General features: G+C 42.5%; 1 protein-coding gene and 1 pseudogene across 8 annotated transcripts in view; one reads left to right on the top strand and one right to left on the bottom strand.

Annotated features, from left to right (window-relative positions):
- Positions 1-18353, bottom strand: part of FARS2 (phenylalanyl-tRNA synthetase 2, mitochondrial) — a 379330-nt gene that overhangs the window by 318766 nt on the left and 42211 nt on the right. The gene's annotated exons all lie outside the window — the stretch shown is intronic.
- On the top strand, positions 14645-15411 carry LOC309813559 (large ribosomal subunit protein mL48-like; annotated as a pseudogene). The gene has a single exon. The product of its transcript is annotated as a large ribosomal subunit protein mL48-like (transcript).

Raw genomic sequence — 18353 nt, forward strand, 5'->3', positions numbered from 1 at the left:
TAAAATATATCACGTTATGTTAGTAGAAGCCAGCTCTGAATTCAGGAAAATCTATATCAAAATATTTATACATCTTAGAGAAACAGAGAAGATTAGGCTACATAATGTTTACATAACCTAAACCAAAGGAGTTAAAGAAGCCAAGAGCACAGTTGAAACTTGGTCCAATAGGGCAAAGGTCTTACAAGCCCAGGCCCGGTCCTGATGACCCGGCCAGAGTTCTGTCCTCGGGAGAGCAGGGCCATAAGGAAAAGGGCCACGTGCAAATGAAGCCAGTCCTCAGAGACAAGGCCACACATTATCTGGCTAGCTCCACCTTGGAGAATAACTAGGGGTTATTCTGGGAGGGGTCTTGTGCAATACACAATGCATAAGACCACGGAGAGTCCAGTCTGGATGTGCAGAAGAAGGGAAGATACTGTTTCTACAAATTCTGGAGCTAACTGGGCACCAGGAAAACCTATCTCCTGCTGGCTTTGTTGAAGCCAATATAAATTACCTAGATGTTTAACATAGAAAGAGTCACACTTTTCATGCCAAATGAACCTAGTGGTAAGTATCTGTGGACATAACCATCTCTCCCACTAGAAAATAGCCAATATAGGGTCAAATGGACACTGCGTTTTGAAATCAGTACCTTGCAGTAACATGAAATGCCTAGGAGAATGTTTTAACACACAGTTTTACTAAGAGCATCCCATACTCTTTCCTTGAGTTTTGTCCATTTGGACACAATTATCATTTTTCCCAGCATCTGGTGTGCCTAATTCCTAGCTATGATTGTGGGCGCTGATACCAACAATTTTGCTTTTGTTCTTTGGGTACTTTAACACTGGAGAGAATAAAGTATACATAAACTCTTTCCTCTAAAGATTTACCACGGAGATGCATTTTTCTGATTGATTCAGGAGCATGTAAGTAACAAAAGGGAAGCCCCCAAGGCAGAAAGCTGTAGCTCCAGAACGCAGGAGGGTCTACTGCTCAGAAATACCAGCAGCCCTTTACCATTCCCAAATGCTCTTACTTCGCGCCAATGAACGCAGTTCTTCCCTCCAATGACTATTTATCCACCATCGGTTTCAGCAACGTATTTAAGGCATGGCTTAAAGCCACCAGCACGAAATTGGCACTGGACTTTGCGGCCAGGGGCACATGGCTTCCACGGGTTGGCAAGGCCCAGCTGCTGTATAAATGAGCACACCGCTTGTCAAGACAGTGACGCAAGAACCTGGCAGCTCCGCTCAGAGGGCAGGCCCGACAAGGGACAGGGCTAGGGCCAACCGATCAGAGAGCCCGAGAAAGCCCCTGCCACCGCTGCCTTCTTTGGTAATAGGCACCTTTTGTGTACATAATGTCTTTCATTAAAATTAAGTCTAAGGAGGAAAAAAAGGAGTGAGGAAAGCAATTCTACAGACAATCATTATGTGAATATACAAGGCCATGTTATTTCTTATTTCTTTCATTTAATCCTCTTGACAACACTATGACAGACATAAACTAATTTGCCCAGTGCTGTGCCTGCCAACTGAAGGCTGCATCAGGGTCCAAGCCCAGGCCACCTGCCGCTCACCCGGTCCCAGGCTGCCCCTGCCATTTCCACTGCTTGTCCTCTCCTGATAAACACCAGCCAACTTTGCTTTTTTCAACAGATACAGTCTTGAGAAGCTCCTTGTGAGATTTCTTTTCAAACCAAAACACATCTTCACATCGACATGATCCGTAATTCCAGAGATGTTTTATCTCTATGAAACCAGGTCTTACCCTTCACACTCTGCTCAGACGGAACTGACCCATTTCTTCTTTCTTCCCCAAAAGCACATAAAACACTCACTGCACCCACCAATCAGGATGCTGCTCCATCTGTTAGATCTTAAGCTGCTGGAGGACGGGGACAATGCTTCTGTCCTTGCAAAGAATATGTTCCCAAGTCAAACAAGTAAAACCCACTAGGACTATCCATGTTGTATATTTCCATATCACTGTTTCACTAAGAGAAGACACTATTCCATACCTCACAGTGATATTTCCACTGCCTGATCCTCTCCCCACAGCAGACCTAATGATAAAAGTCACAGCACAGCACTGAGGTTCACTCAGCAAGTCATTTACAAGGGTGGAAATCAAACAACACTCCTTAGTTCTTAATGCAGAGAAGGCTGTCACGTGCCGGCTAAGTCATACTCTGAACATCGTGGCGAGATGGCAGAAGAGTGAAATTCAGGCCTACACGTCGGGTTCCATCAGCCCTAATCAGCCACAGCCGGTCCTGATTATACTGTGCTCTCTGCTAAAATCCCCTGTAAAACACATAGTTCTGCATTTTTCTATAAGTTTTGTAAGTTTTAAGGATTAGCTAGTACATGAAAGCATTGAATTCAAACTGCAAAATATCTGGGTCATGAAAACAGTGAAAATAATATACAGTCAATTCTCATGTTTCAAGGTAGTTCTGATCTAGAACGTCTCTGAGGACACGGAATCAATGGACACTGAACCACCGTTCCTCAGGGACAGAGAGCTAGTGTCCTGAGAGGCCCTGCGCACATTTTTGTCAACTAATCAGCACATAACCTTGGTTTACGTGTCTTTCTGTTTAAAGACATCTTATGTAATATATACGGTTGATTCATGAACACTGACCTCACAGCCAACTGCACCGTAGCTCACGCCTGAACAAAGTTCATCTCACACACTCATTTTCCCCACAAGGCATGTCACAGCCTTCCTGCTCTCAGGGACACTAGACAGCACTTCAGCACTAGGCCTGGGGGCCATCTAAACAGCAAAATCACCCCCAAAAAGCATAAAGATACAAAAAACATGGCCTAAATAGATGGCAAAAAAGATACTTATTTACGTAGGAGCTGAAATGAGAAGGCAGACCACCTCCCTGTCTGACTCATCTGGGAACATGTGGGAACATGTGGGTGGGAGACTCTGATTTGTGATGTTCTGCGCATGTCCTCAAATGACCATGAAAGCCCCAGGAGTGCTGATTTTGAGGTTATAAATAAATTCAAGCAACTAGGCAAATTCACAGATACAAAATTGGTAAATAATAAAGCCTGCATGTATATCAAGAAACTACTAACAGTAGATGCCTCCAAGGAAGGGAACTGGGTAGCTGGGAGACAGGTAGGAGAGAAACTTTTTTTTACTATACAGCATCATATAACCTTTTGAATTTTGTAGGGTGTGTATGACAGAGAGGAATATATGACCTATGCTCAGGAAAAGAGCATTGAGTACATTAGTAATCTAAAAAAAAAGTAAAACTAAGCTTTGGGTTCCAATAGTAAAACGACAACCAAATAAAATTAAGGATAAGAAAGAATGAAAGTAGAAACAAATGAATTCAAAAATGGAAGAATCACAAATATTTGGAGTTTCTCTGCATTGAAGAAACTGAGAGCAGGCTCTCAAAGGAGGGAATGGCACAGAGGATTATGTATTTGAAAGCGAAAAAATCCCATGACCTCAGGTTCCCTTAGGAGGGGGCTATGGGGAGGATGATACAAAATGAAGATATTTTGGAAATAATTATGTAGTAAGCAATGAGCTTTACACCTAAGTTAATTATAGGAAATTTACACTTATGATTTTAAACAACACTGAAGATGATTTTATGTAGGACAGTGGCACTCAAAGTGTGGTCCCAGGACCAGCTGCACCAACATCACTAGAGAAGCTGTTAGAAGTAAGACTCTGGCCCCACCCCTGATCCAGGAAATAGGGACTTGGGGCAGGGCCGGCAGGCTTCAGGGGGATTCTGATGCCAGGAAAGGCTGGAGAACCACTGGTACAGAAATACCGTGAAATGTTACTACAGTATTTAACAGAGGCAATAAACAAAATTTAAACTTTTCTCAATGACAATGGTCATCCTTTGGAAAGGCTATGGCTATTCTGGGCCATCATACAGTTTTTTGTTGTTTTTAAATTTGTTTGCCTCCTTCCTGGATTTCCATTGGCCAGCAGATCCTCTACCACTGTAAGAGTAGTACTGAAAGCTCTGCCATACTCTGTGAACTTGAGGCTTCCGCTCTGTTGTAAGCCGCGCGGAAGCAAAACAATTCAGCTCATTAGAACTGAATACCAAGTGTGAATAAGGTTGGGTGCGGACCTAAGGAATAAAGGGCCTGGTCTGAGTGCAGAAGGATGGAAATCGCCTTTTCTTATTCGCAGACCGGGACTGCACACCAGAAGGATGACATGGGTGGAAAATTACTCCCTGGATACGATGCAGATGGTAACTTACTGAGGTGTGGAAAATATCCCATCACTTAGACTAGAATATATGTCTGTTACTGTTGTTACAAAAATTCACTTAAAAGAAAAACAAAGCTGCAAAGAGGAGGCACTCAGATGCCTGGTTCCAGGCTCCCTGGGCTTCACTCCCTCACAGCGGCTCCAACAGTAGGAAGGATGGCGCCCTCTGTGGCTAGTTAGGAAAGTATTTGAATATTTCAAAAACACTTAAAAATCCAAAGTCAGAGGGAGCTTCGAGAGGAGTTAGCCCAACCATGGCATTTGACAGACGGGAAAACGAGGCCCAGAGACACCCTCTCTGCAGGGACCAGGCCCCCTTCTCCTCCACAGGTCACCCAGTGCCCCCTCATGGTCCCACCTGCATCTTCCTTCACACCAAGAAAGCACCAGCACGGTGGCAAGCAAGTACCTGAGCAGAGTGGGCATTACATTACTTGCATTATTTTTATTTTAGATTTTAAAGATCAATGTTAATCTTCTTTACTTTTTTTAAGGCTTCCTCCCAGAAGTCAAAGTTACCTTCAAAGAACATCCTGACAGTTGGTGACCTAACTTACAAGTGGAAAAAACCAAAAGCTGTTTTCAAATTTTTATTGCCAGAGATTTAGTCTGTTCCGCATGGTGTCCTTGACTTTTTATAGAGATTGTAAAAGTGTACTGCCTCTAAATGACTGAATAGGGCAAAACAAAAACAGTGAGAATTCCCATTTGGAAACAGCCTGAGGACCCAACTCTAAAGGGCTTGTGAAGTAAAATACTTTACAGTTAAATTAACTTCAAAAGGAGGGGGCAGTCCTAGTGTTATGGGACTGAGCCCTTACCTGGTGGGATGTGGGATTATCTCCGGGAACTCAGTGCCAGAACTGAGTTAAATTGTAGGACACCCAGCTGGTGTCTGAGAACCACTTACTGGTGTGGGGAAAAACTTCACACATTTGGGGACTTCCCAATTTTTCTATAAATCTAAAACTGTTCTAAAACAAAAATTTGTATGTATATTTCTAAAAAGGCAGTGCTCAAGGACTGATATTTAATAAGGCTGATAATTTTTAGTACTTTATCGGGATGACTTTAAGTGGGGAAAAAAAAAAACCTTTGCTGGCATTTTCACAGTAATTGGACTGAACAATTTAGGGAGAACTGACACCTCATTATGTTGAGTCTTCCAGCCTGTGAGCACGTCTCTCTCCCTTTGTTTAGGTCTCTGATTTCTTTCATCAGCATTTTATAATCTTCAGCATAAAGCTCCTACACGTTTTGTTAAATTTAGTCCTATTTTCTGAGAGTGATGGTGAATAGTTTTGTGTCTATACTTTCGGTTCCCACACGTTTGTTGCTAGCATATAGAAATGTGATGGATTTTTATTTGTTGATAATATATCCTGAGACCTTGCAGAACTCACCTATTAGTTTTAAGAGAGTTGTTTTGTTTTGTTTTGTTTTTCATACATTCTTTGGGATTTTCTGCACAGACAATCGTATCATCTTCAAACAGGGATGGTTTTCTTTCTTCCTTTCCAATATGAATGGCTTTGATTTCCTGTTCTTGCCTTATTGAAGCTGCTAGAACTTCCAGTACAATGTTGAACAAGAATGCTGAAAGCAGATATCTTGGCCTTGTTCCCGATCTCAAGGGAGAAAACATCCCGTCTCTTAGCATTAGATACGATGTTAACCGGAGGATTTTTACAGATGCCCTTCATTAGATTGAAGAAGTTCCCCTCTATCCCTAGTTTGCTGAGAGTTTTATCTTGAATGAGTACTGGATTTTGTGGAATAATTTTTCCATATCAATTGATATGATCACATGATTTTCTTTAGCCAGCTGATACGGTGGCTTACAATGTCTGGTTTTCAAATACTGACTTAAGGTGAGTTTTCTAAGACAAATAGGACTTCACTAGACTTGAATATAAAAGCATTTGTGTTCATTTGTTTAATGTCTATTTATCCTTACTAGACTACCACCTCCATGGTGACATGGATTATTTATATTTTGTTCAACACTATATACCCAAAAACAAGCCCAGCACCTAGCACATAATAAACACTCAGCAAATATTTGTGGAAGCGGGGTAAAGAAAGAAGAGAATGTACAAGGGCGCAGCCATCAGTGTATGTACACATTAGTCAAACAGGGAAACAGAAGATCATGCTGAGGAGTGGCCAAAAGGCAGAGTCCCCACCTCACAGTATATACATAAATTAATTCAAGATACATCAAAAAACTACTGACCAAAATGTGAAGCTTTTAGAAGAAAACATATTAGAATATCTTCATAACTTGGGAGTGGACACAGGTTTCTTAAAACGTAGCAATAATCATGAAAGAAACCATTGGCAAGATTGTATTTGAAAATTAAAATTTTCTGTTCTTCAAAAGACATCTTTAAGAAAATTAAAAGGAAGCCAAAGACTGGGAGAAAAGATTTGTAAAACATGAACACGGCAGCTGTGACATATAAAGAACCCCTGCAATTCAATAATAAAAAGACAAGGAGTCACAATCACAGAAGATATGCAAATGGCTGATAAGCACATGTAGAAGTGCTTGACATCATTGGTCAGACCAACGCTTTTGTCTGAGAGAGTGTAAAATGATACAACCGCTTCAGAAAATAGCCTGGCAATGGATCCAGTAATTTGAACCCTAGGTATTTAACCAAGAGAAAATGTCTACAGAAAGATCTGTATGAGAACATTCATTGTAACTTTACTCATAGCAGCCCCAAAACAAAAAGAGCCCAGGTGTTCATCAACAGGAGGATGGATGAGCAAACAGTGGTGAGTTCCTACAGGGGACACCATTACACACACACACACACACACACACACACCTACTATACACACAATAACATGGGTGCATCTCAGAAACATGATGATGAGTGAAAGAAACCAGTCACAAAAGAGAATATCCTGAATGATTCTCTTTATGTAAAGTAGTATAACTGACAAAACTAGTCTACAGTAGAAAAAATTCAAAACAGTGCCTTCCTTTGGAGGGTGGAGGTGGAGATTAATCTTTCAAAGGAGCATGAGGAAGCTTTTTGGGGCCTTCGTAGTGTTTTGCATCTTGATAGGGAGTTTGAATGACACAGGTGTATACATCTGTCAGAACTCAATGAATGAATGGTATACTTAAGACCTGTGCATTTCACTGTATGTAAATTTTACCTTAAAAAGAGGATTGTGCTGGGGCTTCCCTGGTGGTGCAGTGGTTGAGAGTCAGCCTGCCGATGCAGGGGACACAGGTTCGTGCCCCGGTCCGGGAGGATCCCACATGCCGCGGAGCAGCTGGGTCTGTGAGCCATGGCTGCTGGGCCTGCATGTCCTGAGCCTGTGCTCCGCAACGGGAGAGGCCACAACAGTGAGAGGCCCGCGTACAGCAAAAAAAAAAACAAAAAAAACAAAAAAAAAGAGGATTGTGCTAATTATATGCATCTAAGGAAAGTCTGCAACTTACTTTGAAATCTATCACACCAAAAAAGATGTGCTGTTGGACGGACAGAAGGACAGATGACTATGTGGCAACGTGAGTGTTAACAGGTTAATGGTAAGAATCCAGGTGACGGCTATTCAGAAATTCCTTGTAAAAATTTTTCCAATTGTACTGTATGCTTGAAATTTTTCAAAATGAAATGAAAAAGTGAGAAAAAAGTAAAACTGGGATTAGATCAAGAATATAATGGTACACACAAGAGTATGGGTCTAGTTTTCAAATCCTATGGCTCTGTGGAAGAGGCTCGGGTGAAAATTCAGGAAAGTGGGGTGTAGGCCCTAATGACACCACAGCATTTACTTTTATGTATCTTATAAACTGGCATTTCATGCAAAATAGTTCTAAGGACTCCAAGGATGTAAAAACACACACACACACACAAACAGAAAATCATTGCTGGGGTGGTAATGAATTTCATCTGCACAAGCACTGTGAGCCTGAGTGAGTAACAAAGTACCATTACCTTTTTCAGGAATGGCTGAGTAAAATATGCATAGTGGTGCCTCCTCTGTACACTCATAGAAATGAACACTGGAGAGGACACTGAAGACCACTCTCCGGGTGAGAAGCGTGGGTCCAGCTGAGGGAGAGCCTTCCAGGTGACAGGTCATCCCCAGAGCCAGCAGGAGGCGGACCAGCCCAGGGGCTGCCAGTGCACGGCGCACTCTTCCACATGGCCACGTCCTGCCACAATCCCAACACCCTCCAGAGTCTTTAATGAGATGTCCTAGTTATTTTGGTGACAAGGTATTTGAAAAATAAGGTCTGAGCTTCATATGACAAAATGCTTCAGCCACAGAAGCACATTTTCTTCATAGCCGCCCGTGAAGGATGATCGGTCTGATTTTGACGTTTATTTCAAATTCAGATTCTACTGTATGACCTCATGAGCTGTGGAGATAATTAATATAAATGTGAAAATCTCAGGGTGAAGCGGGAGAGCGGAGGAAAAGGAACATTCTTAAAGTTCAGGCCTCTTTCCTGTGCCACTTTACAGCAGTTAATTGTCTGTTCCTCTCAAACACAACATTCAAACACTAAGCTGAAATTCCTCTCCTCTCTGAATCTGTCGCCTGCTCTTAACGAGGAACACGTGAACCTCATCTACACGTGTGTGTCTGAGAAGCTGCGGGCACACTGCTACTGAAAGCAGCCCGGGTGTGGACCTTCCGGAGTACAGGAGCCAGCGGGCCTCCCTGCCTGGAGGGGAGGAGCCCCCCTGAACAAACATACTCCCGGAAACTAGCAGTCTTCCAGTCTCCGCAGTCCTGGGTCTTTCTGATATCCTTCAAATATCAAAATAGCAGCTTGCCTTCAAGAGTTTTCACCTTTACAGCAGATCAAAGAAAAACATCTCTGAAGGCTGCTTACTGTTTTACTGACACCTCTTGCAAAAGGTCTGGTGGGCGAACAGATGAATAATAAAAAGAATAATCACAATGGCATTATTATGACTATTACTGCTTGCGTCACTAACAGGGCGCTGCACAGAGATCACCTCGACTAGTCATCAGCACAATGCAAGAAGGATATTTTGTAGAAAAGGAAATTGAGGCTCTACACAGGAAAAAGGAGTCCTGGTGAGAGTCAGAAGCCCAGGCCTAACTCCAGAGCCCACAGTCTTCCAGTGACTTGGAGAATGGATGAACTTCCACCGTCAGGCCAAGGCCAGCCTCACTGCACTGCTTCCGGCAGGTTGAGCAGAGTCTACCCTTTGGCGCAACACGTCCCTCGACACAGATGGAGGCTGCGGGGAGCCGCGCGGCCTCCTGAGTGGTCACTCGAAACCCGGGCCCCTCCTACACCACCAGCTCACAGCCAACACCGGGCCCTGCTGCCCAGGAGACAGCGAGGCGAAGTGCGTTCCAGAGGGCACCACGGGCTACTCGAGACACGTGGGAAGGCCAGGCGACCGCCCTGAACAGAGGAGGAGGTTTGTCACCCAGCCGGAGGCTCTCCTTCCAGGCCCTGCGCTGTCACAAATTCCTGCCGTTGCCCCTCCGGGCCGGCGACGTCTCCTGCGCCCTTTACTGCCTGGATCTCCGGTGCCCTCCCCGGGGCAACGAGGGGATGAGGAGCCAGCACTGCCCACCCACGGGGAGCGAGGTCTGTGCCTGCAGCCGCAGCCAGGCTCTCCCCGGGGAGCAGAGGCGGCGGCCTTTCAGAATCACGACCGCAGACCCAGATAAACTGAAACGCAGTGGCTTCCGGGGCACTGGCTCCAGACAGGGTCCACGATCAGCACCCTGCACACGAGCTCGCCCCCTCCCTAGGACCGACCTGCCTCTCTCTACCTGCTGACACCCTCAGCACCTGCAGGCCCTCATGGTCAACAGGCCTGTCATCTTTCTAGATGGTTCTTTTCCACTTTAATTTCTATTTCCCTGCTTGGTCCTCTGTATTTTTACATTTTACCATAAATTTATATCCTTATTGTAAGCTACCTTCAGTTATTTGAGTTAAGAGAAAGGCAGAACATAAACAGGAATAACTACCAGTTTCTTAGTTGTACTGGGCTGGAAAAAAAAAGGGATAAATAAAATAAACTTGGTTTTTTAAATTTTTTCTTTTATTATATCTATGTAAGAATACTCAATTTCTGTGTAAGGACCTGAATGGCCCAAGTAGAATCACAGTATCACATTGGAAAGAACCTTAAAGATCATAAAGACCAGCTTGGTCATCTTGCAGAAGAGAAAACTGAGACCCAGAAAAGATTCAGCTTAACAGAGATCACGACGCTCTTGACGGGCACTCCAGCACTTTACAGTATGACTTTCAGGCAACCAGCACTGCCAAACATTGAAAAGGGATATGCTCAAACCACCTTTCCTGAGCCTCCCCGAGATTTCCATGCATCAGCGGATGGACACACATATCCCACCACTTCATCAGAGTAAAGCACAGCAAGCAACAGTTCCATGTTGCCAAGCAACATTTACTTGTGCAATTATTTAAATATTGCATCATATTGACTAATATTTGTTTCTAAAAATGAGCGGAGATGGAAAACTGTAAGTGCTGATACAATGCAACTGAGACAAAGATGGACATAATAAGTGTATAAAAGTGATGCCTCACGGTCACGTGGACAGTTATAGGACATAAACTGATTAACTCAGCGTGCAAAGGTAAGAGGGAAAAATGTAAAGAATCCCAGATACCAAGACCACAATACCTAAAGGTTGTCCAGGTGATGAGGGGAAGTGATAGAAAACTTAAAGAAGATCACAGAAATATGACATGAAAACTGGCATCAGAAGAACATTCCAGGGCTTCCCTGGTGGCTCAGTGTTTAAGAATCCGCCTGCCAATTTAGGGGACACGGGCTCGAGCCCTGGTCCGGGAAGATCCCACATGCCGCGGAGCCACTAAGCCCATGCGCCACAACTACTGAGCCCGCGTGCCACAACTGAAGCCCGTGCGCCTAGAGCCAGTGCTCCGCAACAAGAGAAGCCACGGCGATGAGAAGCCACGCACGGCAACAAAGAGTAGCCCCCGCTCACCGCAACTAGAGGAAGCCCGCGCACAGCAATGAACACCCCATGCAGCCAAAAATTTAAAAAAAAAAAAAAAACATTCCAGTTACTCAAATACAGAGAAGGAAACCATGGGTCTGTTCACTAGGTGTACAAACAGCTTACTACAGAAGCATTTATCGAGAGAGTAGCCAGTTCCTTTAAAAAAAAACAAAAGATAAGACAGCATCCAACTCTGCGTCACTAGTTTGTGCTCTTACCCCTTACAAACCTAGCACTGATCAGTCCTTACTTCCAACAGTATCAACAGTCCAGTCTGCTGATTGTAGGCAGTACTATCACTGACAGAAGCAAAGTTTGAGCTACAAAATTACCAATATGTCCACTAAAACAATTATCCGTAAAAGTTGGATTTTAGTTTAGAACCACTGAAATCATTATGTTTTAACTCTGAATTTCGCCTTCCCAGTATCACCAAGCTTTCACCTAGAAAAATAAAAAGAAGATACAGTGATCTATTTAAAAATCTGCTTTAAATAAGTTTCCAAGGCTTCTATTTTAACAAGTTTTCCCTAAAGTTGTACTTATTCTACCAAAAATAGGAACAGATACCACTGATTCAAAACAAGGAAACGTGTTGATTTCCAAAAACCCTTCTACACAATAAAAGGTAACCTGCAGTCTCTAGGTAACTTACAAAATCATTTCTCACAGAGAACAGGTTCTTTACAAGCGATCATTTTTTAAAAAATTTTAGGATTTTAGCCCATAAAAGACCATAAGACACAAAGTAATGGAGCATGACTACTAGAAGGAAGAAACCATAGCATTATTGGCTACAACACAACTGTCTATCTAGAAAGCCCAAATGAGTTGACTGATAACTATTAGAACAAATAATAGTTTGGTGAAGGGAGTGAATTTTGAAATTTTAAAAATCAATAGCATTTTTCAATCCCAACAATAACCAACAGGAAATAAGTCTATCTGGAAAAAAACATCTTCTATAATAACAAATATAGAGAGGGGCCTGTTTGAAGCAAATTATCAAAATTTACAAAGAACCACGAAAGAAGAGCAGAATAAATAGAGATATGTCTTGTATGTATGGAAGATTGAATGCATAAAATGCCAGCTCCACTCAAATTATTTTAATGTAATTCCCAATAGAAATTTCCACAGGGGGAGGGGGATGGTTAGGAGAAAGACTTTAAAAATAATCCCCAAGTTCATTTGAAAAATAAACAGGTGACAGAAGCTAGGAGCTTTTGAAAAATAATAAGAAGAAAACAACAATAATGAAAACTGGCACAAAAACTGACAGAGCAAATAGATTCTGAGATATTTTAAAACTTAATATATATTCTCATTAACCAATGTATCAATAGAAATAGCATATATAAGAAATAGTGTTAACAAATTGACTAAGTAGTTGGGATAAAAATGATCTGATCTTCACTTCATCCCATGTGCCAAAATAGACTGTAGAGAGTTCTATTATGTTTAAAAAGAATTAAAAAAAAAAAAAGAATTGTTTTTAAAAAATGGAAGAAATATTGGTAATTTTTCAACTGATCTGTGGTTAGGAATGACTGTTAAACAAGTAAATAAAATAAACAAAAGATAAGTATATTTGACCCCATGAAAATGTAAGACTTTAGATGTTTACAAATATCAAAAAATTTGAAAGGTTAAAAAACAATTGGGAAACATTTCTGCACTGAATGATAGAGTCAGCCACTGTTTACTTGAGCTCTGGTACAGAATATCAGCTCTTTGAAATGCTGATGGTTTTTCCGCATCTGACACCATATAAATAGCTCTTCGCATCATTTTAAATACAGATCTGGGAAACACAAGCATATATTTTATTTCAAAAACAAATCTGGGCTTTTGAAAATAGTTTATTTGCCCATAGATTTATGAGATGTCATACACGCGAAGAAATATCTTTGGCTTGAGAAACACTTTGAAAAGACTCCCAGCTTCCAGTTACAGGGGTATGAAATAAAGTCTCTGAGACTTTTAAAAACCATCAACTGCCACGTCTTCGTTCTTTCAGAGAAAAAGCGCATCTTATTTTATCAGTATATCTTGAGAATGATATATTTAGAACTAAGATATTTTTCCTCCACTGTGAGCTTTCTTACCAAAACAACCTTACCTTTTGGGTTGTTTTAATCCCAAAGAAAATAGTATCTGATAAATAAAGTCGACTGAAAAAAAAATGCACAACGTGAGAGCTGTGAGTTAAGTTTCATTTGGGGCAAAATGAGGACTATAGCCCGGGACACAGCCTCTCTGAGAGCTCTGAGGAGCTGCCCTGAAGAGGTAGGGGGGGAAGTCAGGATATGTGTGATTTTGGTGAAGGGGGTGCGTGCAGCCGAGCACACAGTTTGGCAGAAGGTTGCTGCGGTTACGAGGAGCACACGTCTCCGTTAGTGATGTTAGTGCTTTTCTAGATACAAAGAGATGCAAGAATTGGGCTCGTAAACTCCTCTTCTGGAAAGATCTAACTCTCTGAAGGCCTGTTCTGCCAGTTTCCCCAGAGCACAGAGGGCCTCATTCCTGGTCTCCACCCTGAACTCCTTTCAGGGGGCGATGAAGGTCGGCGGCTGTAGTGGCCAGTGGCTTCATTCTTATAGAACCAGATGGTGAGTGACAATTTTTAGTTGACAATAAAGAAAACATGATAGGGAAAAAAAGTTGAAAATTAATGGTTCAACTACATTTACGCCTCTGTAATTTTTTCATATTAAGTCTCACAGAGCTCTGTGCTGAAGCAGCAGGCCCACTGCTTCTCTAGATCTGCTCTAGAAGGACACTCAGCAAGCGGGGACAGCACCTCTGAGTTCAACACAGTCCGAACAATAAAATCTCCTGTCTCTCTCTTCTCTGCAAAAGGCAAAACACCTGTCCCAAAGGTATGAAAAGAATGGAGCTAAATGCCTAGGCAACCTCTGGTGACTACACTCACTGTATATAAAAGTACCACCACTTACTATTCGACAACGGGACTAAATAAAAATGCGTCTGTGTTTACATACCAAATGTTAAATTTTTTTACCTTCTACTTAGTTAAGTATTATATTTGCTTTGATGACTGGTCACCCAATTTCCCCATAAACTTAAATCTCTGGTAATAATAGTGAAAAACTAATCCATGACAGTTCTACACATCGAATCACCCAATGTAATTGTATGTCACCTAAAAGCATTGCTAAAATAGTAAAGAAAAATGATTTACATCATAATTTCTAATTGCTCAGGAACATGTTGACTTTCACCTAAGAATATGTGTTCAGAAGAAGCAGGATTGGTTTTCCGACGCCCAGGGGTCGCGGCTGCTTGGGCCGCTCTTCAGCTGGCACAATTACAGGCCGGGCAGCAGCAAAGGATGAATGGAGCTCTGGGAAAGGCGCTGTCTAAGGAATGACACCATTTTTAAGTAAGCCCTTTCCCTCTTGAGTTTCAGAACTTCAAGAGAGAATCCCATCTGTTCTACAGGTGGCATTCTGCTGAGCACCAGTCGGCACTACAGGTGACAGCCCACGCATGGCACTGGAAGATACAAGCACCCAGTTAAGGCATAAGAGCCCAAGAAGAAGAGGGGAAAAGTGGAAGTGAGACCCATTAATCTGGGGACAGATTATGAATATGGCGTTTGAAACATTCACCTGACTGCATATGACATGGCCCTGGCAGAGAGGTACGCCGAATATGTTCACAACCTCTGCAACCATCTCTCCACTACAGTCGAGGAAAGTTATGCGAGGCCCACCAAAACCATGGAGGTGTTGCAGTTGCAGAACCAAGGTGGCAAAATGCTCCTGGACTCAGTTCTTACCACCCATGGGCGGGTGGTTCAGATCAGCGGTTTGAGCGCTACATTTGCAGAGATTTTCTTGGAAATAATCTAAAGCAATCTTCCTGAAGGAGTCAGACTGTCAGTGAGGGAGCACACTGAAGAAGACTTCAAGGGAAGGTTCAAAGCCCAGCCAGAAGTAGAAGAACTGTTAGCCAAGTTGAACTAACGCACTGCAGACCCTTTCATGCCAGCACTGGTGATAATGAGTGCCAAGGGGAAGAGCTTCCTAGGTGGCCAAAGTCAAGCAGGAGACCCTGACCCTCAATATCGTAAGTACCCATCTCCACAGCCAGGGGAGCCTCCTCTCCTCTGTGGAGGAGTGCTTGCCAATCGTCACCACCTTCCTCTGAGCCAGCCCTAGGTATCTTCCATCTAATAAAAATCTGCTGAGGATGGACGTGGGTGTGTATGAGAGAAGTCACTCCATGCTGTCAAGTACCTTTAACTAAGGGATTCAGTTTCTCTTTGCCTGGCACTTTAGCACATAAGCATGTTCCCCTCCAGTATTTCTCCAATCAGAATGAACTCATCCTTTCAATCAACCCGGCACGGAGTTCCTTAAGTGAAGGAGACAATCATAACATAAGTAAACTCTCTGTGGATAGAAGACATAGGGAGGGAGATTTTGTATATGAAAAAACCCTCCAGATAGGACCAGGGTGTGTCCATAAGTGAAAAAAAAGTACCTTGTGGGGTAGTGAGTGACCTGTCATAAGTATGCAGGTAGATGTTACATAACTGCAAATTAGGGTTGCCTGGAATGAGTTTAAGCAAAGAATTAAAGGTTGATCTTGGTCACGTGTCAGAAAACTACTACTTGTGAGCCAAATCCCATCAACTGCCTATTTGCTTTTTAAAAATAATTTATTGGGACTTCCCTGGTGGCGCAGTGGTTTAGAATCCACCTGCCAATGCAGGGGACATGGGTTTGAGCCCTGGTCCGGGAAGATCCCACATGCCACAGAGCAACTAAACCCGTGCGCCACAACTACTGAGCCTGTGCTCCAGAGCCCGTGAGCCACAACTACTGAAGCCTACGCACCTAGAGCCCGTGCTCAGCAACAAGAGAAGCCACCGCAATAAGCCCGCGCACCACAACGAAGAGTAGACCCCGCTCGCAGTAACGAAGACCCAACGCAGCCAAAAATAAATAAATAATTTAAAAAATAATAATAATAATAATTTATTGAGGTGAAATTCATGTCACAAAACAAACCATTTTAAAGTGAATAATTCAGTGGTATTTAATGCATTTGCAGTGTTGTGCAACCTCTATCCAGTTCCCAAACCCCATTGCCTGTTTTTGTAAATAAACGTTTATTGGAACAGAAAAAAAAAAAAAGAAGCAGGGTTTGAAATCATTTCTATCTGAATGACATATGTGCATTTAGTTAAATCAATTCTAGATTTTTAATATTGGTCAAAAAAAATAACATCAATACCTAACTGTGGGACACAAAGATTAAAAACACATCTATTAATAGTCTTATGAATACAGCCCATCAAACCAGAAAGCTGCATCACTCTGAAGAAGAAACATGGACACAAAGCACTGCACGTGGTCTCCCTGCAGGTCACCCGTGGATCTCTCCCCCCTTGTTATTCCCACTTCCCGTGGCCACGGTTTCCAGGAGAGCACCTGTTCCTCTCTCTGGCCTTGGTCCTCACAAAGGATCAGATGGGGCAGAACTGAAATGGACAAGGAATTTGCAAACACGTGAGTCGCTGACAGCAATAAAGACCCGAGATGAGGACGCGGAATTGGAAGCAGGAATTCCTGACAACCACACCTGACAGTCACACGTGCTGGGGACTGATGCTCTCACAGGTCAAGAGGCAACAGATGGCACATGACTGAGAAGCAGCCTTCCGTTCCAACGACTTCACAGAAATCACTAAATCGTGATGGAAATCATCAAAAGGCAACATCAGATCCTAACCTTAATTTATAGAGAGAAAGCTTCTTCTGGAAACAGGGTTTATACACGGCTGGAGCTAGATGGCAGTGGACAAGGTTCCACAAGCTTCCAAGATGACACGGCTCATCTGTCAAGACTGCAAAGTTTGACTGAATAATTGCTTTTACCCAGAGGAGATACATTAGTTTTTAATTTTTTTCTCTGATATTAAGAGATACACAATTATTTTATGTTAAAAAACAAACATGGAAATACAGAAAAGAACAAAGAAAAACATTTTTTAACTTTATCATTTAAACCGAAGCACCAGAACTATACACTATGTCACACTTTAGACCACCTCTTTAAGACAACTCAAATGTCCAGGTGAGGCAGAGATGGGGGGATGAAACATTAGCTGTTCTCTGTCACAAGGGGTTCTTCAGCATAAAGTTCTGACACCCTCATACTACTCCACCACCATCTCTGCCATGGCCACCACTCATGCTAATTTACTGAAAACCCATTATTATATCTGGATCTATGCTAAGCTCTATATACACACTATCTCATCTACTGTTAAGTCAATAGACTTGGGAATTTTAAGCTGTACTACCAGACTTTTAAAAAATTAATCTAAGGGCTTCCCTGGTGGGGCAGTGGTTGAGAATCTGCCTGTCAATGCAGGGGACACGGGTTCGAGCCCTGGTCTGGGAAGATCCCACATGCAGCAGAGCAACTAGGCCCGTGAGCCACAACTACTGAGCCTGCGCATCTGCAGCCTGTGCGCCGCAACAAGAGAGGCCACGACAGTGAAAGGCCTGCGCGTCGCAATGAAGAGTGGCCCCCGCTCGCCGCAACTGGAGAAAGCCCTCGCACAGAAACGAAAACCCAACACACCCCAAAATAAATAAATAAATAAATAGATTTATAAATAAATAATTAATCTAATATTTTTCATAGAAAAATCATACATAATAATAACATTCAAATGTTATGAAAGGGTAAGCAGTGAAGAACAAACTTCTACTGCCTCCTGGACTGCCCTATAAGCAAGTTTCCATGCTATACAACTGTATGCATCTATACACACACATATACCCCCCAACCCCACAGACTTAATTTTTACGTAAATGTTAGCAACTGTTCTGCACCTTGTTCTTATCAGTTAATTTATACAGAAGATACTCCACACAAGTCCAGTAGCGCATGTGGATCGACTTCATTCTTTTACAGGGTGCAGAGTATCCCATCATATGAAAGCCCCACAATGTATTTAGCCACTTCCCTATTGAACATTTAAATTTTTCCAATATCTTGCTAAAATGAATAAATCTATA

This window comes from Mesoplodon mirus (assembly GCF_964341445.2).
Source record: "Mesoplodon mirus genome assembly, chromosome: 12".
In the NCBI taxonomy this organism is placed as follows: Eukaryota; Metazoa; Chordata; class Mammalia; order Artiodactyla; family Ziphiidae; genus Mesoplodon; species Mesoplodon mirus.